The sequence below is a fragment of the Chrysochloris asiatica genome, unplaced genomic scaffold (genome assembly GCF_000296735.1).
Source record: "Chrysochloris asiatica unplaced genomic scaffold, ChrAsi1.0 scaffold00070, whole genome shotgun sequence".
NCBI lineage: Eukaryota > Metazoa > Chordata > Mammalia > Afrosoricida > Chrysochloridae > Chrysochloris > Chrysochloris asiatica.
The window spans coordinates 16010403-16033997 of record NW_006408588.1 but is presented as its reverse complement, the minus strand read 5'-3'; positions in this window follow the sequence as shown (position 1 = coordinate 16033997).

Below are 23595 nucleotides of genomic sequence, written 5' to 3'. Positions count from 1 at the left end.
AGATTTGAACTATTGACTTTGCAGTTAGTAACCTAGCTCATAATCCACTACACTACCAGGGCTCCTGGTGTGCACTGTGGAATAAAGCACTAGACTGCAAAGTCCGTTTGAATCACAGTGTTGACTGTTCAAACTCACTAGCTGCTCCTTGGAAACCCTCTACGGGGTCGTTCTGAGTCAGAACCGACTCGATGACACTTAACAACACCAACAACCATGAGGGAAAGCCATGTGCAATTTTGAATTTTCTAGGAGCCACATTTTAAAAAGTGAAAAGAAGCAGGTGAACTTAACTTTCAGGATCTGTTTCATTTAACCCCATATAGCAAAATAGAATCACTTCAACATGTGAGCATCAATATAATAAAACTACCAGCTGCTCCGCGGGAGAAAGATGAGGCTTTCTGCTCCCGTAAAGATTTACAGCCTCGGAAACCCTGTACAGGGTCGCTATGAGTCGGAATCGACTCCACGGCACATAACAACAACATTACTGAGGTATTTTACATTCTTTTTCCTGTGCCAAGTCTTTGAAAGCTGGTGTGTATTTTACACTTACCAAACCAGCTGCCATTAGCTGATTCTGAGTCATGGCAAGCCCTTGTGTGTCAGAGTAGAACTGTGTGCTCCACAGAGTTTTCATGACCTTTTAGATGTAGATCACCAGTCCTTTCTTCCGAGGTACTCTAGGTGGGTTTGAACTGCCAACCTCTGGTTAGTAGTCTATATTTGCATCAACCAAGACCTCCTTTACATTTACATTGTTGTTGTTGTTGTGTGCTGTCTAGTCGGTGCCTGTATAGGATTTCTGGGGCTGTAAATATTTATGGGAGCAAAAAGTCTCATTTTTCTCCTGCAGAGTGGCTGGTGGATTTAAACTGTCAACCTTGTAGTTAGCAGTCCAATGCTTATCCTCTAGTACTACCAGTGCTTTACATGTATGTTGGTGTTTGTTGTTATTAACAGCCGTCGAGTCAGTTCTGACTCATAGCGACCCTGTATAGGGTCTCCGAGGAGCAGCTGGTGGGTTTGAACTGCCGACTTTGTGGTTTGCAGTCCAGTGCGGATCCTACAGTGTCCTGTAGCACTTCTCAGTTCAGATCAATACCATTTCAAGTGTTCGATAGCCAATGTGTCACTGTATCAGACAGCACAGGTCTAGAGGCAAAGAGCACTCGGGAACTACTTACTAGCCATGTGACTACTCTGGGCCTTGGTTTCTTTACCTATAAAATAACAGAACCTACCTCTCAGAGTTGTGAGAATTAAATAAGGGGCTAAAACAGCAAAAAGTGCTATTTTTGGTGCTAGTAAGAAGAACTAGGGGCAATGGTAGGTCAGAAGTAGAGTCCTTGCCTTCCATGGGGGAAAATGAGTTCAGTTATGCACAGCCACCACCTAGCTGTCAGGGAGAGCTTGTGTGTTTTGTGGTGCTGAGCAGGTTTCAGCAGAACTTTTGAATTAAGACACTAGGAAAAAAGTCCTGGCAATTTACAAACAAAAATCAGCCAGTGACAACCCTGTGGGTCACAACTCTGTCACGTGTAATGAATTGTGAGGATGGGGCAGTGTGTTGTTCCTTTGTGCACTGAGTCGGAGGTGGGGGTGGGGTGGGGGCTGACTCCAGAGCAGCTAACAACAGCAGCAACAAGAATTAGGAAAGTGACGGTGATAAATATCTGAAGGCAAAGCAGTCAAAGCAGAAAGCAGAGGGCAGAAGGAAGAATGGGAAGGCCTTGAGGAGCTTCATTTCCAGTTCAAAGGACAGAGCCTGCAAGCCTGCTGGTTCCCAGTCTCTGCTGGCCAGCCTGTTCCCCTCTCCTGGAGGGAGAGTGGGCCTAGGCTAAGGGCCTGGGGTCCTCTTGGTCTTTCCTTCTAGTCTGCCTTCAACACTGTTGCATGCCTCCTGCTCAGAGTCGCCTGGGAAGTGCTGGGGCATCAGCTGGAGGGGAATATTAATGATTCAATTTTCAGCCGGGTTCCACTCCAGGGCCTCAACTGCGACATGCATTTTTAATCATAACAAAACAGAATGACAAAGGGAGTCATTTGCAGCAAGGCAGCCCCTGCTGCCTGCCCCCCTCCCCCCCCAAGGGTCTGCATACTCCCGGCCCACAAGACATTTCCCATTCTGGTGCCAAGACCACTGGCCCCCTTCAGAGGGGTTGAACTGTGGGCCCAGGCCCTGGCCATGCCACACTGAGCAAGACCTTCTCTCTGGGCTGTGTCTTGTCTTCCAAATGGGGGCTGCTATCCCAGGCCAGGGTGCAGTGAGCCAGAAACACTCATCAGACCTCAAACTGCAGAGGCTGAGGAGGCCGGATTTGACCATTTCCTTCAATGTTCCTGCTGATCCCCCGCAGGGGAAGGGGAATCACATGCGTGAGGAGGGCCAGTATCCGTTTTTATTCTCTGGGACTCTGCCTTGGGGGTGGGTCAACCTCCTGACCCGGCCAGGTGCCTTCTGGGCTGGCCTCGCCTTGCAGGTGCCTCTTCACTTGTGGAGACAGCTCATAGTTCCCTATTGGTTCTCCTTCCACCTGCCCCTGGGCCCTAGCCCATCCTGTTTAGCAACTAGCTTTGTACTGAGTCAGCAGGGAACACTCTCCTTAACTCTTCCTGGTATCTGTGAGGGCCCAGCTTGAATCCCATCTCCTCTGGAAAGCCTCCGCTTACCAGCCACAACTTTCTCTGTTAGACACTCACCCTTACATTGCCCCATTTGAGCTTGTGCATTTCTGTCCATCCCTCAGTCCATCCATCCTTTGCCTGATTGGAGAAGGCAAACAGTCAGCATATGCCCATCTCAATATACGGAAAGGGCTGTAATAGGAACCATTAGGGAATAGGAGGGGACGTAGGGGTCAGCACACTACAGTGCACTGTTTATTTATTTATTTGTTGTTGTTGTTGTTGTTGAGTGCCGTCAAGTCGATTCCAACCCATTGCGACCCTGGTGAGTTTGAACAACCGACCTTGCAGTTCAAATGGCTTTGCAGTCCTGTGCATTAACCCACAGCACCACACCAGGACTTCATTTATTTATTTATGTGCTATTTATTCAACTAGCATTTAATGGTAATCCCTCAGTGGTGAAAGCAGTTAAAATGCTCAGCTGCTAATGGGGAAAGGTTGGTGGTTCAAGTCTACCCAGAGGAGGCCTGGTGATCTCCTCCCAAAACCCAGTCATTGAAAACTCTGTGGGCAACAGGATGAAAGCATTGGGTTTCACTAAACTACCCTGGAAAGGTGCTGAGCTGGCAAAATCCACACACACCTGCACACATATAAACCCTGTATGTGTGGAGCGCAGTTCTACTCTGACACACACGGAGTCTCCATAAGTCAGAATCAACCTGATGGTAACTGGTTTATGTCTTTATTTTCTTCATGTGCCAGACAATTGTACTGCCTGCTGGGGCTAGTGTGGCACAGACTAATGTGGTCTCCACCTTTACAGTTTCGTGAAGAAATTCAGTAACTCAACAGGTGTCCCATCCTCCTTTTGATATCCTCCCTGAGCCTTGCACACAGCAGGTGTTTAATACATGCTTGCAGGCTGGTTGACTCCAAATTGGCCAATTCTCTGACTATGACACTCACTCACCACTGGCCTGACATCTATGAGCCGAGTTCCTAGGTTGGATCTTTTGCCTGATTTTTGCCAGAAAGTCCTTCGTCCTTAATCAGCTCCCTATGATTTCCTCTGTTATTGTTGCTAAGTGTTGTTGAGTTGGTTCCGACTCACATGGAACCTGTTTAGGGTTTCCGAGGAACATCTGGTGAGCTTGAATTGCCTGCCAACCTTGCAGTTCAAACCAACCTTGCAGGTCAGCGCTTTAATGCACAGTGCCACGTTAACGACTCATAGTGGTGGTGATGGTGGTGTCCTGTGGAGTCGGGTCTGACTCATAGTGACTCTGCATAGGGGTTCCGAGGCTGTAAATCTTTACAGGAGCAGAAAGCCTCATCTTTCTCCCACGGAGCAGCTGGTAGTTTCGAACCGCTGACCTTGCAGCCAGCAGCCCAACTTGTAATCACTATGCTACCACAGCTCCTTTTTCCAACTCATAGAGACCCTGAATAGAGCTTCCTAGGCTGTAAATCTTCATGGGAGCAGAAAACCTCTTTCTCCCACAGAGCAGCTGATAGATTGAGCGGCCAACCGACACCACAACAACATTTGGTTTCATGTGTAGTAAATAGTAACAGAGTCCTGGTGTGGCACTGAACCGCAAGGTCAGTTTGAACCACAAGGTCGGTGGTTCAGATTCACCAGCTGCTCCTCGAAAATCATATACAGGGTCACTATGAGTCAGAACTGACTCAATGGCACTTAACAACAGCAACAACAACAAATTAATAATAACACCAACCAACATTTATTAAATTCTCATTATGTGTGAAGTGTTAAGGACTTTGCAAAGTCTGGTAATATAATCTCATTGAAACCTGACAACAGCCTATGAAAGAGGAGGTTAAGAGCTGGTGAGTTTGAGCCACCAATCTTGCGGCTCAAACCCGACCTTGCAGTCCAGGCCATCATCCCACAGCGCCACACCAGCACTATTGCTCAACTCATCTTACCAAAAAGGAAAAATGAGGCACAGAAAAGTAAAATAATTTGTCCAAGGTTGCACAGCAAGCAATAGGCAGAGCTGGGGATATAAATCCAGGCAGTCTGGCCCAAGAGCCTGTGCTCTTAGCCACACTGTGTCTGCAGCTATCTCCTATCACATCAAAAACGGGCCAGAAAGACCCATTCTTACCCCACTTGCAGAAATACACATAAGAAACTTGCCTTTAAGAAATGTAGCTGAATTAGGCACCCATCTCTGGGCCCTTCCAGGCTCCACCACAGTCTCCAGGAATTGTGGAATGGCAGCACCAAGGGTCTCCAGAGACTCTTTCCTGCAACCCTCTCATATTTCAGCCCAGGGATGGGAAGGGACTGGGCCAAGGGCTCTAGACCAACCATAGCCGAATACTCTCCAGGTCCTATCTGTCCATGACTGTGACTGAGCCCTTGCCAGTGTTACACAGGGTTTACACTCGGGTAGCACACAGGCTGGTTTTAGAGAAGGGGGGGAGCTCCTCAGTAGCCCCTGACCTCTCAAGTTTGCACCTTCTCTTCAGCCGTCCTTGAAATTCCAGAGTCTTCCTTCTGTGACCCATGGTTCACAGCTCTCCTTACCCTATGCCACCCTCTTCAGAGCTGGAGCTCTGAACCCTCCACCTCCCCTATTCACCTCATACCTCTTCCCATATCTCTTGTGTCTTCCCCTCTGGTTTTCCAGAAACCACCAGTCTGCACTTTTCCCCCAACCCGTCTCTCTGGAGCCAGAGTGGAGCAAGGACAGCGGCTGACAGCTCCCTCTGCTCGGCTGGTCTGTCCAAGAGCTCCGCTTAACTGTCATTCATCCACTCATTCATTCTACACTTATGTGCTGGCAGGTTCTAGATGCTAGGATATAATATGAGTAGACAAAGGACTCCTGGTGTGGCATTGTAGGATAAGCACTGGACTGTGAACCAAAAGGTCAGTGATTCAAACCCACCAGCTACTCCTCAGAAACCCTATACAGGGTCACTATGAGTCAGAAGTGACTCAATGGCAGTTGACAACAACAACAAGGCAGTCAGAAGTCCCTGCCCTTACATTCACAGTATGTTTGTGTGTGTATGTGTGTAGGAGGGGGCATACCAAAATAACAAGAAGATAATTTGTGCATTTAGTACTAAGGGACTTCAGAAAGTTCGTGGAAAAACCCCATTATCTTTCAGTTTCATTTTTTCCATGAGCTTTTTGAAGGCTCATTTGTCCAAGGTTGCACAGCAAGCAATAGGCAGAGCTGGGGTATAAATCCAGGCAGTCTGGCCCAAGGTAAATTGCCCTGGAGAAAAAGAAGTAAGGCAGATGGGTAGGGAATGTCACCTGTGGGAACTGGTCAGAGAGCCTCGCTGCTGAGTAGAAACCTGAAGACGGGGAGGGAGAGAACTCCACAAGATATCAAAGGAAAGCATTTGAGGCAGAGGGAACTCACAGCAAGTGCATAGGGCCTGAGGTTGGAACAGGTGTATTCAGGTATAGCAGGCATGGAGCAACAAGGTAAGTGTGGAAGAAGATGATGAGCTGGGAAAATAAGGTCAGGATGTTGCTGACCAAGGGCATCAGTGGCAGACCAGACTCCCCTGGGGCTGAGCCTTCCAGTGAGAGAGGACATGTTTGGCATCTAACTGGGTGGAAACAGAGGATGTTTGTTCACTGTGGGGCTAGCCTGTTATCCAGCTGCTGCGGTTGGCTCTGGGTACACGACAGGGAACATGGAAAGAAGGGAGAACTCACGGTGGTAGATATTCCTCCTGGCCAAGAGAGTTCTTGAAAAACACAGATCCACTTGTATACCCTCTGCGTCTCCCCCTTCCATGGTTCTGTGGTGGAATCCATAGTTTTCTGGGGAGTATAGATGAGTCTGTGAGGCAGAGCCGCTGTTTGATGTCTCCTCACTTGGAACCCTTTAAGTGGAAATGATTTTTCTCTTTGCTCCAGAAAAGGACTTTTCGAAACTGTTCCCTCACCTCAGTCTGTCACTGACTTTTTATAGGAATTTAAGAGTCTGTGGCCATTGTTTTGAGGTAGATTGTCAGGGGCAGATGACTCAATAAGCAAAGTAAGCACAGGTTTACTTATACTTACCAACCTGTAGTGAATAATCACAGGTGAAACCTTTCACTATGTTGGTAAGTAAGAACAAGTAAGCCCGTGTTTATCTTGCTTATTGGATAATCCGATGCTGGAGACACCCTCAGTGAGCACAGTCTTGAGCCTTGGAGGGAACCCCTCATGCTCTTGGGTGCTGTGGGGACACAAGCCACAGGCCAGAGGCTTTCTGCAGCTTCTGTTGTCTCCTTCTTCCTTCCTCCAGTCGTTTCTTTCTGATTTAAGGGCAGGTTTTATTCCCGAGCTGCCTCAGGGCTCCTTTCTGATTGCATTAAAGTCTCTGGAATTCTCCCCTCATTAATGATTGGCATATTTTTACCTCTCACTAAAGGAGCTTCAAGGCGACTCCCGGGGGGCCAGACTCTCCGAATGAAACAATTTCATCCTGCTCCAGAAACGCATTAAAAAGGTTTGTCAGGATCTTATCACCAGTTAGAGAAAGCTAATCAAATTACTTCTATTTATTAGCTGGTACAGCTCTGTGTCATCCCATCAGACCCTTGTCCTGGCTCTGGTCCGGGTGGCAGAAACCAAGCCCCCTGGCCTCTGGAGGAGGACAGTGCTGGGATGGACAGTTGACTGCCCCATCCCTCTGCCCCCAGTTGGAGCCTCTGAGCCAGCCCTGCCTGCCCCAGAGCCAGGACGTGCTACTGGTATGTATAAACTTTATCATCTGCTACTCCTCGAGTACTGTGTGTTCTCAGCAGCCTGAAGGAGCATCCCAGCCCCAGTGGGAATAGTTTTCCTTCAGAACAGAAAACAGTATGTACCTATCAACCAAAATTGATCATTGATGAATGCTGTTATATAATGTGCTGTTAGGAGTCCTGGTGTAGCGCTGTGGGCTGATGTGTCAGACTGCAAAGTCATTTGGACTGCAAGGTCGGTGGTTCAAGCTCACCAGCTGCTCCTTGGAAACCCTATACAGGGTCGCTATGGGTTGGAATCGATTCGATGGCACTTAATGACAACAATAACAATATGCTGTTAATTCTGGTAACATTTTCGTTGATTAGTTACCTCATTTAGCTTAGTGGTTACGATTCGGGCTGCTAACCTCAAGGCCAGCAGTTTGAAACTACCAGCTGTTCTGAGGGAGAAAGATGAGGCTTTCTGCTCCTGTAAAGACTTACAGTCTTGGAAACCCTGTACAAGGTTGCTATGAGTTGGAACCAACTCCACAGCACATAACCAACCAACTAATCAACCAAGCTACCCCTTTGTGTCCCATACTCCAATTGCATTATTTTCTTCCCCTCCCCAATGACAAATATCATGAATTGATTAAGTATCTTTGTAGGTTTTTAAAAAAATATTTGCAAATAACACCTGTGTATTTGTTGTGACACGATAGGATAAACACAGGACAGCTAATGGAAAGGTTCAAACCTACCACCTTCCTTGGCTATCGATGAGTGGGGAATTGACTAGATGATACTTAACAACAACAATAACTCTATATAGGATTGCTATGAGTTGGAATTGACTCCATGGCAGTGAGTTTGGATTTATCCAAGGATAGGAGCCCTGCTGGTGTAATGGGTTAAGCATTGGGCTGTTAACCACAAGATTGGCAGTTCAAACCCACCAGCAGCTCCACAGGAGCAAGACGAGGCCTTCTGCTCCTGTAAAGGCTTATAGCCTTGGAAACTCTGTCCTATAGGATTTCTATGAGGTAGAATGAACTTGATGGCATTAGGTTTTTTTATTCAAGAACAATTGCTATTGAATCAGCTCTTGACTCACGATAACCCCATGTATGTCAGAGTAGAATTGTGCCCTGTTGGGCTTTAAATAACTAGTTTTTTGGAGGTAGATAGCCAGGACTTTCTTCCAAAGTACTTCAGGTTGAACTCAAACCAGCAACATTTTGTTTAGCAGCTGAGCACGTTAGCTGGTAGAATGGCTGTATAAAGGGTACAGTTGCTCATCTCCACTGTGTAAAGTTTGGCCTAGCGGGTAATTGTACTGACTCTGGCATCAGATCAACCCACCAAACTTGTGACTCTGTTATCTTGGTCAAGTAACCTAACTTCCCTGTGCCTCAGTTTCTCCATCTCTAAAATAGGGATAATAAGAGCACCTACCTGTTTGTTGTGAGGATGAAATGAGGTCACTACAGCCCTTAGCCTGTGGCCAGTGCCTACTGCCTACTGATGGCTAGTGTTTGTCAGCATGAGCACCATGACCATCCTCGCTCCTCCTTCTGCTCACATCTCGTGGGGGCATCATGTAGCTTCCAGACTCCACAGACGTGCGTGTTCCTGCCCACCCAGCTTTGGACTGCTGAAGGCTAGTCAGAGTGACAGTGTCCGGAGAGCCAGGGTAGACCCCAGCAGTGTGGACTTGTGCATGTCCTGTCATTCATTCTGTTCAGAGACAGCAGGCTGCTTGGGAGAATGGGGCCAGGCACATTCCTTAGGCCCACCTACCCTGAGCAGACTCAGGCTGGGCTGGGGCAGAGGAGAGCCTGGGGAAAGGAGCCAGCCCAGCTGCACAGCTGCCTCCATGGCCCCAGGACCGGTTCAAAAGGCCGGCTGCGTGGCCCTCACGTCGCACAAAAGGACATATTGATTGGTTTGTAGGAGCATTTCCTGGGGTCCTTTATATCTCTCTTCCTTGTCACCCATAATGAGGAAGCCATGCACACAGAGATGGGGAGAGGCCGGCAGACATCCATCCGGGTGGGCTTTCTTCATCTTATCAATCAGGACTTTAATTAGACATGTCCGAGAGGGCAGTTCCATCTCGGGCAGCCAGCAGTCTTTATCACGCATGCCACATCTCTAATTACTGTGTACTGACAGATAACAATTGGGGGGTAAGGTGGGGAGCCCAGGAGGCTGGGGAAGGGCAGTGGGGCCCGAGAGTGGCCATTCACCCAAAGAGAGTGTCCTTCCTGGTTACCCTCAAAGGAATTGCTCCAATACTGATGCCAGAGCAGCTACTGTAGTGGGAACCATGTGGCTTCCAGCTAACACCCCTCAGGGTGATTGCAAGGATGAGGTGTTGGAGGAGCTGGGAAAGGGGATAGATGGATGGGGCAGTGTTGTTGTTGTTGTTAAGTTCCATCGAGTTGGTTCCAACCCATAGCAACCTGTGTAGGGTTTCTGAGGAGCTGCTGGTGAACTTGAACTACCGACTTTGGGGTTCAAACTGACTTTGCAATCCAACACATTAACCCACAATGCCACACCAGGTCTCTAGCTGGGGCAGTAGATGGGCAGATGTCAGGACCCCACACACCCTGCTCACAAAACACACTTCTTTTTTTATTTAGATCTTAATTTCATCTTTGCTCTTTTTTTTTAATGGCCTGATAGAAAGAGCCAGGAAGACTTAGGTCTGAACCATGGTGCCATGTCAGCTAGCTGGTGTGACCTTAGACAAGTGGTTTAACTTCTCTGGGCTCAGCTGCCCTGATGGTCAAATGGGGAGAGTCACACCTACCTCATGGGGTTGCTGTGACCATAGAGGTGTGTGCACGTGTGCTCCTGATATTTCCTCCCTTCCTTGGCCATCAGGTCTTTGGCTTTATTTAGGAAGTGCAGAGCTGTTTTAATTGTCAAAGCCTGAAGACAAAGGTCCCTGATTGTCTGTGATGAATTTTCTACTCAGCTTTGTTGGCGACCCTCCAGGGAGATGAACTCAGGATGACAAAAAGAGGCAAGGTCCCTGGGGGATGCAAACAGTTAATGCCCTCAGCTGGTAACTCAAAGGTTTGAAGTTGAAGGTTACAGAGACACCTCAGAAGAAAAGTCTGGTTATTTACTTTAGAAAAATTTGCCATCAAAAACTCTCCAGAGTGCAGTTCTACCCTGACACACATGGGGTCACCATGGGTCAGAGTTGACTCCACCGCAACGGGGTTCTAAACAAAGTTCAGAAGTCTCCCGACTCGGAAGGTGATGCAAGTCGCATAAACTTGATCTTCCACCTGAGCTGGGAGCCTCCTGGCTCAGTTGTGACCTGCGTGGGTGACAACGACGTTTACTCTCTCAGTTTCCACATAGGTGGAATAAGCCTACCATACCAGCGTAGTGGTTTGGAATCGGGCTGCTAACCTCAAGGTCAGCAGTTCGAAACTACCAGCTGTTCCGCGGGAGAAAGATGAGGCGTTCTGCTCCCGTAAAGATTTACAGCCTCGGAAACCCTGTGCAGGGTTGCTATGAGTCAGAACTGACTCCATGGCAAACTACCACCACCTCCTCCCTCACAGGGTTGAAGGGGAAGACAGGAAGTACCCAACTTGGCCTCAGGCTCTGGCCCAGCTGTATGCCCAGGTTAGGTAAGAGAAGGATTAAAAAATCAATAAGCATTTTCCCCTCTTTGTTTCTCTCTCCTCCTGTCTGCTCCACTCACTCTAGTGCTGAGACCTAGTGTTCCTCACAGGAGAAGCCGACCACTCCATCTAGAAGCCAGCCCTGGCTCTTGGTCAGCTGTCCCAGCCTGTGGGGATTCTGTCTTGTCTGTGACTCACCCCTACCCAGTTGCCACATCATAGTGTTGTTGTTGTTGTTGTTGTTTTGTGCCGTGGAGTCGGCTCCGACTCATAGCGACCCTATACAGGGTTTCTGAGGCTGTAAATCTTTACGGGAGCAGAACACCTTATCTTTCTACCGCGTAAGTGTAGTGGTTACAAATTGGGCTGCTATCCTCAAAATCAGCAGTTCAAAACTACCAGCTGTTCCATGGGAGAAAGATGAAGCTTTCTGGCTCCTGTAAAGATTTAGACTCGGAAACCCTATGCAGGGTCTCTATGAGTTGGAACTGACTCTATAGCACATAACTACCTATCATATCTAACATATATGATACCTCAAAATTCACTCCCTTTGTCAAGTCTTCCAATAATAATTGTTGTTGTTGTTAAGTACCATGGAGTCAGTTCCGACTCATAGCGACCCTGCACAGGATTTCCAAGGCTGTAAGTCTTTACGGGAGCAGAAAGCCTCATCTTTCTCCTGCGGAATGACAGGTAGTTTCAAACTGCTGACCTTGAGGTTCGTAGCCCAGCCCTGGTAGCATAGTGGTTACGAATCGTGCTGCGAACCGCAAGATCAGCAGTTCGAAACCACCAGCTGCTCCATGGGAGAAAGATGAAGCTTTCTGCTCCCGTAAAGATTTACAGCCTCGGAGACCCTGTACAGGGTGGCTACCAGAGCTACTACCAGAGCTCCTTTTCCAATAATTAGTTCCTTCAGTTTACTCCTGGAGAACACCTGTCCCTCAGGTCTCCGTGACCACATCCAGTTTCTTCTGCCACTATCCAATTCCCAGGGCCCAAGATGTCTCTCTAGTTCTTGCTTGAGAGCCTTCAATGTCTCTGGCCTCTAGGTCCCAGGGAGGGATGGGCCATGAAGTCCCTTAGGGAGAAGACGGTAGGAAACGTAGCCTAAAAGCTAGTTCTTTATCTTATCAAATGATCGTTTTAAACAGATACCCTAATCCCTACTCGGTGAGGTGGATAAACACACCCTCTGTAACTCAGCCAGAATTTGAATCTAGTTCTGGTGGTCGAGTTGATATTCTTCAAACTGCTCAAGCTGAGTAAGAGAAGACACCCAAGGCTCGAGCTGGTACCTACCTGGATGAGAATTTTCCAGAGAAGCATCTACTTTGAGAAAGCCAGATTCCTCTTTCCCCAAACTGACAGCAAAACATCCCGTGTTGGAGAAAGGTATGGGGCTGGAGGGTGTTACCCTGGGTGGGAAGCAAGAGTTAAGGTGTTCCTGCTTTACCCTGAGCTCGGGCTGATGTGGACCCAAGGGTGGGGTTTCAGAAGCCCAATCTGACTGGAGTGTGGGAGGGCAGGTGGTAGAGGCAGCAGCGGGAAGTGTGTGGAGGAGGACAAGGACTAGCTTCGCTGTTCATGGGAGACGAGCTAACAGCCAAGACCCCACAAGAGAAAGCGTGACGTTATGAGTGTTCACAGAAAAAGGTCACTTTCTGAGTGTGACCCACCTTCTTCGCTCTGGCAGGGAAAAAGGAAGAGCTCGAACCTGGGTGTAAGGTGGGCAGGGGATCTGGAGCAAGTAGACCAGCAAAGTTGGCTAAGTCTGACCACCATGCTGCTGATCACAGCAAGGAGTACTGATAAGTGTTCTTCACATGATGCTTACAACATTCCAGATACTTCCACCTGCATTCTTCTTGATTTGACTGGCCATTTTGAGAGTCAGATGATAGCTTTAGCTGTAGGAACCTACATGTGGAAATGGATAATCAGGTGAAGGGATTTGCCCTGGGGAGTGTGGTTTTCTCTTCTGTAAAATGGGGACAGTGATGTGTATGCCACAGGTTGGTTGGCAGCCAATCGCGTAAGCATATATCCTGGCAAGGATATGGAGTCAGAACTTGGAGTCATAGTAATTGCCTTGGTTATTGTTGTTGTTGATAGGTGCCATTGAGTCGTACCAAGTCATACGTAGCAACTCTGTGCACTACAAAAGGAAACACTGCCCAGTCCTGTTTTATTCTCAGAGTTCCGCTACACTTGAGCTCATTGCTGACTGTGCCAATCCAGCTCATTGGGGGTTATTATTATTACATATTAATTAGTGTATTCATTGTTGAGTACCTGCTCTGTGCCAGGTAGGGTCAGAGCAACAAATGTGAACAGCTCTCATAACACTTATATTCTGGAGGGGAGCTGGGTCGTGAATGGGTAAATGCGAGGAGGAAATTCTAAGTGGAATAAGCTGTGATGGAGGAAATAAGCCAGGTAGTCATGAGAGTCTGGGTGAGGGGAGAGAGGGTCTGCTTTCTAGACAGCGTGTTTGGGGGAAGGCCTCTCAGGACTTTTACCCTAAGGCCTGGATGGTGAGAATGAGTCAGTCAGGCCTGGGGCAGCACAGGGGGAGGAAACAGCAGGTACAAAGGTCTGGGGCCCATTCACTGTGAGAGGAACAGAAAAGAGAGCAGGGAAGGGGGAGGGGAGCCCAAAGAGAAGCTGGACAGATCTGGCAGTGACTTGGGAGTTGTGGTAAGGAGTCACTCATAGTGACCCTGTAAAGGGTTTCCAAGGAGTGGGTTTGAACAGCCAACCTTGTGGTTAGCAGTCCAGTGCTTATCCAATAGCTCCCCACCTGGACTCCAAGGAGCCTGTAGTTTATTCTAAGTGGTGAGGAAGTCACAGAATGACCCAAGATGTGAGTGTGGAGACTGTAGGCAAATGGTTTGGATTTGGAACCTCTCCCCAAAATGCAGTGTCTTAAGATGATCATGGTTGACTTTGTTCACAAACCTGATATGTAGGCAAGGTTGGGATGGTTTGGTGTCACTCTGTGGGATTTCTACCTGGGGTGGTGTGACTGAAGTTGAGGGCACAGTGACAAGAGGGCACACTCGTAAGGCTGGCAAGTTAGTGGAAGAAAGAAGGATGCTCAGCCAGGGAGCCATTCAGCCCCGGGGCCTCCTTTCCTCTCCATTGGGCTGCGTGGTGGTTGGGTTCCAAGAGTGAATGTGCCAACCTGCAAGACGTCTTTTGGCCTACCTTTGGAAATCATTGTAGCCTCACTTCTCCTTCATTGTATTGGTTAAGCACAGGAAGTAGATTGCATCTCTAAATCAGAAGAGTAGAGAAAAGTTTGGAGAAGTACGTTTGGTCAAAGAGATCGGATAGAGCCTTGCAGGTGATGGTAAGGAGTTTTTTATGCTTTCTTAACGCATTTATGCAGGGTGTGACCACTGACTGGATTTAAGTGGGGAGTCAAACAAATGGAGTGGTTGGTAGCGGGGTTCTGGAGATAGGCTGCCTGGATTTGAATTTTGCCTGCCCCTGTGGGTTAGCTGTGTGCTTTTGGTCATGTTTCAAAACTTCTTTAGGATCAAGTCTGAACTGCTAAAATGGGATTCATAGTACTGCCTACATCAGAGGGTGGTTTTTTTTAAAAAATTTTTTATTGTGAATTATGTGATAGTTTACATGGGAGAACATTAGTTTTACATTCATACTATCGTATATCGTTTCAATGCCATGGTTACAATCCCCTCCATGCATCATCAACCAACCAAAGGGTACACCCTACAAGCCTGCCCGCCCCCCCAACCTTCCCCGGTCATCAGCACACATCCCCTCTCCCTCTCTGGGTCTAAAGTCCCCAGCTGCTCCATCACAACCATGTCATCATCTCTGCCTCCATCTCAGGCATCACTGCTTCTCTGGGTAGGGTCCCACTCTCCAGAGGGTTGTTTTAAGGAGTAAATTAATGTAGTTTTTGTGAAAGACTTAGAACAGAACCTGGCACATAGTTCAGAAGTCCAAATCTAGTCATTGTGGCTACGTACTATGATCACTACTAGATTTGGACTTCTAGTAATCCTAGATACATAACATGTAGCTATGTACTATGATGACATGTACTTGAGTCCACATATACACAAGGAAGGGATTGTAGAATGGCTTGAACAGGACCAACCAAAAGCCAAACCATATCCATTGCTGTTGAGTTGATTCCAACTCAATGCGACTGTCCAGCATGGAGTGGAGTTTACCATAGGGTTTCCAAGTCTATAATATTTATAGAAGCAAGCTTTCACATCCGTCTCCCATGGAGCAGCTGGTGGATTCAAACCGCCAACCTTTCCATTAGCAGCCTAGTACTCAACCACTGTACTACCAGAAAGAGCCAATGAAGTTGAGGAGCCAAGACTTGAATTCAGATCTTTTAGATGGTTGGCACACATTTGTTTTATTGAGTGTTTACTATGTGACAGATATTGTCTATTTGTTGGGTTGCCATAACAAATTCCCCAAAATTTGGGGCTGGGGGTGGGGCTTTAATAAGCAGACATTTATTCTCCCACAGCCTTGGAGCCTAGATGTTTGAAACCAGTGTCAGCAGGACCACACTCCTCAGAAGACTCCAGTTTCTATTGGCTGCCAGCAGTCCTTGGCTTGTAGCTACATCACTCCAATCTCGGCCTCCATTTGTACATGGCCTTTTCCTCTTTTGCCTGTATCTCTTGAGCCAAATTTTCTTCTTCCTACAAGGACACCAGTTATATTGAATTTAGAGGCCACTCTAATCTAGCATAAGGAGCTCTGGTAGCGTAGTGGTTATGAATCGGGCTGTGAACTGCAAGGTGAGCAGTTCAAAACTACCAGCTGTTCCGCAGGAGAAAGATGAGGCTTTCTGCTCCCGTAAAGATTTACAGCCTCGTAAACCCTGTACTGACTCCGCAGCACTTAACCACAACCTAATCTAGCATGGCCTCAGCTGAATTGAATTGCACTTACAACAACTTGATTGCCAAGTAATCTCACATTTATAGGTTCCAGGTGAACATGGATTTGACCCTATTCAACCCAGTTCACTGTAGGGCTATTATCAGGGCAAAAAAGATGGAATCGTTACAGATCCTGCCCGTAAGACCAATAAAAAGTGCTGCATAGATCCTTAGTCAGATAGAGAACTGTTATGTTAAACCCCAATAAATAGACAATCTCTACCTAGAACTTGGCCTTCTTTAAATGACTTTCAAGATTAGAGCCTGAAATGAGCCCACCCCTGCGGGGCCCTGCCTTGATTCATCCACCTGGTTTCCTGGATTCTAACCCAGGAGACGCCTCAGTGGAGCAAATGGTTTGTATTCAACTGTTAACCCGAACATCAGTGATTTGAAAAAGTCACCCAGTATTATCAGGAGGGACCAGTCCCTGGAGGAGGACATTGTGTTTGGTAAAGTGGAGGGCCAGAGAAAAAGAGGAAGACCCCAATGAAACAGATTACCATACTAGCAGCAGCAATGGGCTCAAGTGTAACAATTGTGAGGATGGCGCAGACCGGACTGTGTTTTGTTCTGTTGTGCATAGTCCCTATGAGTCAGAACCAACTCAGCAGCACCTAACAACAATGAGTGAACCACAGAAAAAAGACCTGGTGATGTGCTTATATGAAAAGCAAAACTCTATGGGGGAGGGCTACTCTGTACCACATGGGATCCCCGTGAGTCAGAATCAATGCAATGGCAGGGTTTTCTTTTGTTTGTTTGTTTGTTTGTTTGTTTAAACCAGGAGGCAGAGAGGATGGCGGTATGCAGGTTGCTATTGTCTGTTCAGGGAGCACCTCTGGGGTAGGCCTCAAGATGCCCAGGAGACCTGGTGCAGGTGCTGGCCAGAGCCCGACAGAGCCAACTGGGAATGCCAGCCACCATGCTGCCCCTTCTTAAGTTCCAGGCAGCCCAACGCTGCCCATGGGGCTGCTGCTTCAGCAAATACTAGGCCACTGCTCCCGCCAGACTGCCCAAGGGCCTGCAGGGTCTGAGGACGATGGCTAGGATCAAGCAGGGTTCCATAATTGGACTGTTGTTCTTTCATTTTGCCACGTCGTAGCGTTCGGATTATAGACACCACATGCTATAGATTTCCTGTCAGACCTCATGAATCAAACCCACTCACTGTCTTATTTACCGTCGGCCCGCGGCTGTGAATAACATCACCCCCAACACACACGCTCCCCGAGCAAGTGCTTGTGCAAACACACACCCAAAGAGCCCAGTCTACCCACAGCCTCCAGAAGGCACTGCAGGGGTCAGCGGGGAGTGAGGCTGTCTCCCCTCCTCCGGCCCCTGGCCTGGCCTCTGTAGAGCAAGCAAAGGTCTGGGCAGTACTCTCAGGGGGTTGCAGCATTCAGATTCTGTATTTGTATTCTGTGGGTTCAGGAAGAGCCTGGATCTGAGACTGAGAGTGTGGGCAGTGGGAGGCATTCCTATGGTGCATGTGATCTGGAAGCCCATCCAGGTCCTTTTCTGTGTAACCCTGGTTACATATCCCTTCAGGTTTGGTTTGTTGTTAAGTGTCGTCGAGTCAATTCGGACCCCATAGCCACCCTGTAGAGGGTTTTCGAGGAGCAGCTGGTGAGCCTGAACTGGTGACCTTGCAGTTCAAACGGCTTTCCAGTCTGGCACATTAACCCACACCAGGACTCCCAGGTTTGGTTTACTCATCTGTAAAATGGAGAAAAAAACAATATTCATTCATGAATAAATAATAATATTCATTCATTCAGAGACAGAGAGACAGAGAAAAGGGGGAAAAAAAACCCCAGAAACAAAGACATAGAAAGAGACAGAATTTAAACTGAGAATTCATTTGAAACACTTAGGATTGTGCCTGATGTGTGGAGGGCTTGATATTATTCTCTATTATTACTGTTGTTGTTGTTAGGTGCCTCAGAGAGGATGTTGATTCATAGAGTAGAACTGCCCCATGGGGTTTGCTAGGCTGTGATCTTTACCAGGAAGAGATTGCAGAGCCACTGGATAGATTTGAACCACCAACCTTTTGGCCAACAGTTAATCACTTACCCCTGTGCCACCAGGATTCCATATGTTAAATGCCAGGGTCTACACAAGACACATTATAACTACTGAGTTAACTCACTTACTCTTTCAGGTGGATATCACTCCATTTTGTGTATAAAGAACCCAGCATTCAGAAGGGTTAAGTAATTTGCTCTAAGTCACACAGCTAGTAATAATAATTGTCAAATTCAGCTCTGCCTGGCCCTAAAGTCCAGGGTGAATTCATGAAGCTCACTGTAAGGTCAAGGATGCCAAGCAAGTAGTTCAGAAGGGGTTTTCTTGTCCCATTGGACCTCAGCCATTCAATCACTGAGGTCTTGCCTGCCTCTCTCCTGCCCACCCGTCCTGCTCTGATGGGCTTGAGCCTTCTTGTGGATGTCCTGGAGGACTTTATTCGATTGTTAGACAATGAATAAAGAAGACTGTAGAAGAATTGGTGCATTTGAGTTAATGGTGTTGGAGGAGATTATTGAAAGTACCACGGACTGCCAGAAGAACAAACAGATCTGTGTTGGAAGAAGTACAGCCAGAATGCTTCTTAGAAGCCCGGATGGCCAGACTTTGTATCTCATACTTCGGACATATTATTAGAAGGGACCAGTCCTTGGAGAAGGATATCATGCTTGTTAAAATGGAGGGTCAGCGAAAAAAGAGGAAGACCCCCCAACGAGGCAGCTTGGCACAGTGACAGCAGCAATGGGCTCAAGTTTAGCAATGATTGTGCGGTTGGTGAAGGACTAGGCAGTGTTTTGTTCTGTTGCGTATAGGTTGGCACCGACTCGATGGCACCAAACAACAACAACCACAAGCTTTACCTTCTTGTGTGTCCACTAGTGATGAGTTTCCACAGGGTATGTGTGACTAGTTCACTCTTTGCACCTAGCAACTAGTCAGGATGTAATTGGATGGGTGAGGGAGGCATGAATCATCCTCTTCAAGCTTCATAAGAAAGGTGTCTGAGTGTATTTAAAATTAAATATGTACCACGCTTCACATAGAGTCTCTTTTATCCTTTAATAAGAGCCACCTCAAACCTGGGAAAATCATCATTAAAATGCAAGTTCCTTTATTTCAATTCAAACAAAGGAAGCATTGTTGACCTTGAGAGCCCCTCACCCCACCCCTGCCCCCGCATACCCACTTCAGGGCCTGACCCAGCCCTGGGTGGATGTTTGGGGTTTGATGCTTTCTGGACCCCAGACACTTGCAAGAGACTGAGTAGAGAAGACTATAGGTCTTTTTCTGACTTGACTATTCTGTTCCATATCCACATCCTTTTCTTGTTTCTTTAAAATGTTAAGTCAGGAAATGAAGCCAGGGTTTCAGCTTTCTCCTGTGCTGTTCTCAGAGTCTTCTTCGCTAATTCCATTCATAAAGGCAGTGTGGTTCCCCCTGAAAAAAGGTCACAGTCTCTCCAAGCCTCAGTTTCTTGATCCATAAAATGGGACTACAAATACCTGTCTCCCAGGCATGTAACGGGACTTACAGTCTTGAAATGTATTCCTCCTTCCCAAGTGTAGGATGAAGGATCCTATTTTGTTTTCTGCTGTGTTTTAACAGGCACCATGTGGCTCTTAATTACTGTTGAGTCAACTTGGGATCATGACCATCTTATATATAACGGAATCAAACATTGCCTGGTCTCGTGCCAGCTTCATAATTATAGGTATGTTTGAGTCCACTCTTTTGACCCTTGTGTATTTTGAGTCCCTTCCAACCTAGGGTCCTCATCTTCTAGCACTATATCTGACAATATTCTGCTGTGACCCACAGGGTTTTCAGTGTAGTGGTTACCTCAAGGTCAACAGTTCGAAACTACCAGCCATTTCATGGGAGAAAAATGAGGCTTTCTGCCCCTGTCAAGATTTACATCCTCGGAAACCCTATGCAGGGTCGCTATGAGTTGGCACACTACCACCAATTTTTGCAAGTACATCACCAGGCCTTTCTTCCTACTCTATCTTAAGTTTGCACGCTCCACTGACACTTGCCCAACATGGGTGACCCTGTTGATATTTGGAATACTGTTAGTGTAGCTTCCAGCCTCAGAGCTACACACAAGCCACCACAGACCATCACACTGATGGATAGGCACGTTGTTGTTGTTGTTGAATGCCATCAAGTTGGTTCACGTAGAGTGTGTTAAATAAATACACTGATTGACTGAGGGCTTTTGGTTACCACCTGGGCTCCAGGTGCACATAGGCGCGGTTACTTTTTCCAGGGTCTGCCACATAGATACATGTACTGGGCTTTTTCTACCTAGGAAGGTAGACACATTTTCTTCCTTTCCCCCAAGGAGAGAACCTTCCACGCTGTAAGGCCTGCAGGGCACATAGCTTTGCAGGAGCCGCGCCTGTCCTTTGGGAGAGTACTGAGCTCACGTCCTGCTCGATGAGTCAATCCGGCTCCCCAGGAAAAGCTTTCCCTGGCTTGCACCATGCCCAGAGGAAATGCTTCATCCTCAAATGTAATTGTGTCTGAGGAGGTATCCTCTGCGACCAGGCAGGTCACAAAGCCAAGGAGTGAGTCAGCGCATCGGGCAGAGTTAATTAAAACGGCAGGGCTGGCGGGGGGCAGCTGTGGCGGAGGATGTCCATCAGGGCTGCGCATGCTGGGGCTTCTGTCTGTACTGTGTGGGGGCTCCAAGGTGCAAAGGGGACCACTGAAGGTGTGGCCTGGGTTTGGTGAGGGAGGGGACAAGGAGGCTTAACACTGGCTGTGTCTGTCTTCCTTGGGATTCTGTGCATAACATCGCTTTCCACAAACAACCAAGAGCTTTCTGTGACCTCTCTAGTCTGGAGATATTCTCGTAGACTGCCTTTTAACCCGGGAAAGTGTGGCCTCATGATAGCTGCCTAGGTAGTTCGTATCTGGAATGAAGTGCAGCACACCAGAGGCATTCAATAGCCGCCTAGAATGAGTGAATGAGATTTAGACTCTTCAGTTGGGGTTTAGTTGAGCTACCGTTTGCTGGGCAGATGATAACAGAAAGGACCGAAAAAGATGAGTTGTTGGCAAGAAAGGAGAGAGGTGTAGTCGGTAAATTATGGATTTTGCCTGTTTTCTCTCTGCTGGGTTGGTCTCTAGTACCTAGAGCAATACTGGGCTCAGAGTAGGAGCTCCTTGAAGGTTGTTCAACGATGAATGAATAGGGAAGGATGGAAAGAGGAAGAAAGGAAAGAAAGACCGGGGCTTTGCAGTTAGGAAAAACGCTGCTACAGGGCTAGGAAGTAGAGTTCATGTGGCAGGAGACGATCAGGTAAGCTAAATGAGAACAATTGTTAAGTGCCATCCAGTCGACTCTGACTTAAAGGGTTTCTGAGGAGCAGCTGGTGAGTTTGAATCGCTAATCCTGTGGTTCAAACGCACCTGGCAGTCAAGTGCTTATCCTACAGTGCCACACCAGGAGTTCATATAGTGTCACAATTATTGTTGTTGTTGAGTACCGTCAAGTCGTTTCCGACCCATAGCGGCCCTGTATAGGATTTCCAAGGAGTGACTGGTGAACTTGAACTGCCAACCTTGTGGTTCAAACCAACTTTGCAGTCCAGCTCCTTAACCCACAGCGCCATGTTCCCTGTATCTCCTGGAATAGCTGTTAATGGTGGAGACAAATGTTCTCTTAGTGAATGATGTCAGAGGCATCTCTTCCTCCACACCCTACTGCCACCTCCTATCACACTCTTATTTCTGAAAGATCCACCCCAGGGAGGTTTCTGTCAAGAGTTCTCTCCATTCCTGGACAGAACTTCTTTCCTACCCTCATAAATGGGGCTGGACAATCCAGAAGGAAACCTCTCCTTCACCTTAGAGCAGGGTTGGTTTGACCCACCCCCTCAAACTAGGCAGGGTTGGTTTGGGTGGGGTGGGTCAAAGTAGTCACTTCCTTCTATTGTGGAAGGCTCATGCACAGGACACAGGGAGCTCTCCCAAAGCCGGCCATCTTCCTAGAGAGGTAGTGGGCGCGTACGAAAGTCTTTGTGCCAAGAAGAGTGTTAGTGAGCTGAGGGGGGTTATAATGCTTACAGGGTTAACTAGGAGATGGCAAAGTGACTGTTGTCCAGGCTACAGTCTTCTAGGATGGCAGAAGCCACAAAGCCCAAATGTATGAGGGGCTGAAAAAAGTTAGTGGAAAGACATAATGAAAATTATAATGGAATCTTTCCATGAACTTTCTTAAGCTCCTTGGCATATTGACAGCTTCAGAGTGAGGAAATGGGTTGTTTCGCAGTTTTCTGATTTGGCAATCTGTTCATTGCCAAACCAGCCCTTCTTAAGCCAAGTGAATCAATATCCTGTCCCCCAGAACCTGGGGTCTTCAGATGAGCCAGGTACTGTGACAGCTGTACCCATATCTTTTGTGGGGTGACTATGAATAGAGTTTTACGCTCACGGGCTAATGACCTCTGTCTGTCCCTGTTGTGGGCCACCTGGACACAGTTGGATGGACTAGCATGATGCTGCCTGTCCCTCTTCCCCTCTCCAGGAAGCAACAGGAAGTAGTATATCAGTGACACGGGGCTTTGGCAGGGCTGAGGGGCTTGGCAGGTGAGGTATGCCAGCCCTGGGCACACCTGCCCACTGTCTGCCCTGCCTCTGCCAACCAAATACACCTTTGTCATTCTGATTGGCAATTCTGGGGTCATTCAGTTGGTAGAGGACAGGAATGCTGAGACAATGGTATTGGACTGATGCCAGCTGGGACTGGTGAGCTATTTATCCAAGAACAACCATCAAGATGCTCCTAGTCTTACTACTGTGCAACTGGGGCAAGAAAAGCGATGTGGGCAGAACCCAGGTCCACCCCATTAATGGGAAAAATGCAAAGTTAAGACAGCCACTATCCTTCCTTCTAGATAAAGGTGAGGACATGATCTCATATATGTTACCATATAGAAAATGTTTGCTTTCCTGTCTGTTCAATGCACAGAAGCATCAGGAAACGAGAATGAGGTTAATGTTATTGGGGGGGTGGGGGGGTGGGGGGCGAACCTCTCTATAGCTGATAAAGACTCTAAGCTCTAAGAAAGCAAAGGTGTTTATCTGTCCTGTTCCCTACTGTGTCCCCAGAACCTGGAATAGTGCCTGGCACAGATCAGTTGCTCAGTGAATGTTTGTTGGATGGGTAGATGTGGTGACGGGCACTTGAGAGCCTGAGTCAGGTTTTAATTGTATGACCCAAGGAAAATCATCCCCTCTCATATGTAATATGGGAATAAGAATAAGTACATGGGACACCTCATTGGTAGTATTGAGTGAGAACCTACAAAAATGCATAGACTTGGTTCATAGCACATGGTGAGTGTTCAATACATGTTAATTAGAATGGAATTCGCTGGAGGCTTTTGTGTTATCTCAAATTTGGGGGCAGCTAGAGTGCCTGGAGCTACACAACTTGTTCCTGCAGGAAAAGTCAGCCTGCGGTAACCAGTGGGCAGAATGGATCACCTTTAGGTGGAAGCAGGAAAATGCTTACTAGAGAGGTAGTATTAGTATATTGCACAGTTTCAGGAGCCAGACGAAAATAACAAACCCAACTGTGATAATGGAGTCAATTTCGACTC